Source organism: Saccostrea echinata, unplaced genomic scaffold (assembly GCF_033153115.1).
Source record: "Saccostrea echinata isolate AGI-Se365-2 ecotype Australia unplaced genomic scaffold, CSIRO_AGI_Sech_v1 ptg000029l, whole genome shotgun sequence".
NCBI classification, from domain to species: Eukaryota; Metazoa; Mollusca; class Bivalvia; order Ostreida; family Ostreidae; genus Saccostrea; species Saccostrea echinata.
In genome coordinates this window covers 25,017,809-25,021,702 of record NW_026889778.1, presented here as the reverse complement: position 1 = coordinate 25,021,702, position 3,894 = coordinate 25,017,809, and the positions used below count along the sequence as shown (strand labels likewise).

General features: G+C 37.3%; 2 pseudogenes; both read left to right on the top strand.

The window, feature by feature from the left end:
* Positions 1-880: 880 nt before the first annotated feature.
* LOC133195142 (uncharacterized) lies at positions 881-1,556 on the top strand (annotated as a pseudogene).
* A 467-nt stretch (positions 1,557-2,023) lies between these two features.
* On the top strand, positions 2,024-3,521 carry LOC133195141 (uncharacterized; annotated as a pseudogene).
* The last annotated feature ends 373 nt before the right edge of the window (positions 3,522-3,894 follow it).

Genomic DNA, 3,894 nt, shown 5'->3' with positions numbered 1-3,894 from the left:
TATCGTGAGGAATGAAAGAAGTATGACTGGAAAGGAGGAAAAATTGAAAACTTTGCCTACCTACATGAAATTGGGTCGTTTACGAGATGAAAAACACAAACATCATGTTGTAGTTTAGACACATGTATATATTATAAGCAATATCAGCAATTTAGTATCAATACATGTATCATAGCTCTGAAATTTTGGATGAGTTGACCAGGCGGAGTAACGTCAGAATTCAAACCTTTCTACTCCCATTCAATTAGGACATATCACAGAAAAATCAATAGAAGACCACGTGAGCATTGACATAGCAATTGTTTTGTGAAAAATACAATGAAATATTATTTTTAAATAATATGTTTTATGGCATCATTGTATCGTTACATCTATTTTTATCACATCTATTTTTGGTATGCGGTTTTTATAGTTATTTGTAGCCTGAGGGTTCATCTATATCTATTTGTAGAAATATTTGTTCTTGTACCTCATCAATAACCAATGAAATTGGGGGATTATGATCACATGGAGATCACTTTTGTTTTTACCCAAAGGCCTGTTCAACAGAGCGAACGTTCGCGAGCGCTCACCTGAATTTCTTATCTTTCGAACAGAAATGTTTGCGAGCGCTCGCGAGCGTTCGCTCTGTTGAACAGGCCTCTGGTATGTGAAGGACACTTTTATGTAAACAGCAAGATTGATTGTGTGAAAATTGAATATTTGGCCGTGAACTTCAAACAAAGTTAGAAGTGATGTACGCGGGAGGATTTGTCACAGTTTAAAGAGGTGTTATTGAAAGTAAGTTTTCATTATTCCCACTCATTCTGAGTTTGTATGTGGATAATACTTTACCATCGGCACCCGAGGTATGGACTTGCAAGAAACTGGTTTGACCCGGTTTGATTAGTGATTATGATGGATCCGACAGTGGTGGGCATTATTGGACATTCTTATGTGAAGCGCTTAGAACGATTTTTATTGCAAAACCCAGTGTATAAAAACTTGTCTTTGAATGAAGATCTGTACAATGTTTATTTTCGAGGTCAGGAAGGTTCGACAGTCTGCGGTCTGTCCAACTGGCCGAAACTGTGCACTTTTATCTCAGTTCCTACAGTGTTTTTTTTTTTTTTTTTTTTTTTTTTTTTTTTTTTTTGGATATCGGGGGAAATGATGCTACAACTCGTGCAGCGCATGTTATTGCTCAGGACATTTTTTCATACGCAAATTATCTTGTGCAGGGACTTGGTGTGGTAAACTTTTAATAGGCCAGCTTCTAAGCAGCGACCCACGGAAATCCTCAGTGGGTTATAACGACGAAGTTTTAAAAATAAACACACACTTAGAACAGTTAAACTTCTGGGCTTCATCTTGTTCATTTTTGGTAACATAGAGGATTTTGGGCAGACATTTCATACCTGGGGCGCGATGGGGTCCACTTGCGGGTTAAAAGTGATGCAAATTCTCCGGCACCAATGGTGAAATACACGAGGAGCATCAGATATACTGTGCATAATAGTATGCAAAAAATAAAGGCCAGAAAAGTTATTGAATTGTTAAAATTTCTGTTGAAATGAAGTCAGGCTAATTTTATGTGCCTCTTACTTATATCTGATTGTAAACTTAAGTCTGTTTTTATGAATTTTCCAAGTTTAATCAATATTTATCTATATACAATCCTGAGTAAGTTATAGACACAGAATTTCTAAGTGCATATATTCTGAGGACTGTCTGTTTTGTAAGTAATTTTATTCAGACTTGTGCAGAATTTCTAAGTGTATTCTGATGATTGTCAGTTTTCTAAGGAATTTTATTCAGACATGTGCAGAATTTCTAAGATTTCTAAGTGTTTATTCTGTGCAAGCCTGTCTCTAAGGAATGTTAATCAGGCAGGTACTGAGTTAGAAGTAAAAGTTGTTTCAAAGTTAAAATTCTGATCTGTATAAGACTATGTACATAATTCTAAGTTATAGTACTGGAACCAAGAAGTTATATAAAGTACTTTATTTGGTGTGCAAATTCTTTCACTATGTTAGAATAAACCATGCCTAAGCGACGGACAGACTCCACACCAAAAACAGCAATGAAAAGGGAGAAGTCGCCTTCGACGCCCATGAACAATCCTAATCCTTCCACGGCAGCAGCAATTCACTATGACCTTTTAGCAACAGCTATCGTAAGGCAGTCTCAAAACTCTAGAAACACTGACAGTGATTTGAACGTATGTGGCAGCAATACAGCGAATGTCAATCATGATATTTCTAACTGGGATATATGTGAAAATACTACTGCAAGTGACATTGTGAACAGTACCGTAGTCCATTCTGAGGTTCCCATTCAAAACCCATCATCATGCAATATGATTCCAAAGCATACAACCTCTACATCCCCATCAGAAATTCAACAAGTCAATACAGACTCATCTACAAACATTGCAAATTTAGTGAATGCTCTATTCAACAAAACTCAGGTGAGCCAGCAACATCAAAAATTAAAAATGTTTTTTTTCCATTTCTGATGATATTCCTCTTGGTGCTGCAACACAACAACGAGTAAAAACCAAAATCTGGGCAAACCAGTTTATAGATTTAAGAATTTTGTCGCAGCAGCGAGAGGAACCAATATCCTTAAAAAATTCAACAGGGTCTGTAACAGTGCAACAGGGATCCTCAAAAACCAAAACTCCAATGTCTATACAGAAGTGGACTGATGCCTTCTTAATATTTATGGCTATTTACATTGAAAAGTACCCAGAGCAAGCTCCCCATCTTTTAAAATACTGGGTTTTTTTATCAGGGAAATGAAGGCATGGAGGGTGTATGATGAGAACTTTCTGTGTTAAGAGATTCATCAGATTTACCGTGGCGAAAACCGGTTGAAGAGTTAAGGGTTAAGGCTGCCTCGTGCAATTTTCAATCCCAGCAGCCCTTTCGTACAAATACAGGCAGCAGACCGATCAAGTTCTATTATGCCTTCAACAATAGTGAACCCTGTTCATATAACCCCTGTCATTTCATCCACAAGTGTCAATTATGTTCCATGTCACATGCAATAGTCAATTGTAGAGTGCGGAAACAAAAACAAGGTACAAATACAACAACCAAATCCCCAGCTAACACCCACATCCAACCAGTTACCATCTCCAGTCTGCCCAAAAAGTTGAAGTAGTTTTTAATCAATTATGACAGTGTGCTATCCTCATACCTGAGTAATGGCTTCACCTATGGTTTTAAATTAGGCTGTACATCTGCTCCTCCACCATGTACCCCTCAAAACCATAAATCTAAATTAGAACATGCAGAGATCATTAATAACTACATTCAAATGGGTTTAAACAATGGGCGTATTGCAGGTCCATTCTCATATAAACTATTTGATAACTTTGTTGTTTCTCCACTTGGACTAGTCCCTAAGGGCAATACTGGAAAATTCAGGGTGATTCATGACCTTTCTTTTCCGAAAAATCATTTGGTTAATTCACATATACCAAAAGAAAATTCAGCAGTCCAGTATGATTCCATAGATGAGGTAGATGCTCTGGTTAAAACGGCTTGGCGAGGTTGCTTAATGGCAAAGACAGACATTGAGGATGCCTTTCGCATATCCCAATTCACCCATCTGATTATCATTTGCTAGGGTTTACTTGGAAAGGTCATTTTGATTATGATAAGTGTCTGCCAATGGGTGCCAGTAGTAGTTGTCAAATATTTGAGTCATTTAGTAAAGCTTTGCAATGGGTCATGGTGAATGTGTTTCATGCTTCAGATATGACACACATTTAGATGATTTTTTCTTTGTGGGACCCCACAATTCAATCAAATGATCTGGCTAGCTTTTTATTCCCTTGCAAGTCAATTGGGGCACCAATTAAAATGGAGAAAACCCAGGCACCTACAACTAATATTGTCATATATG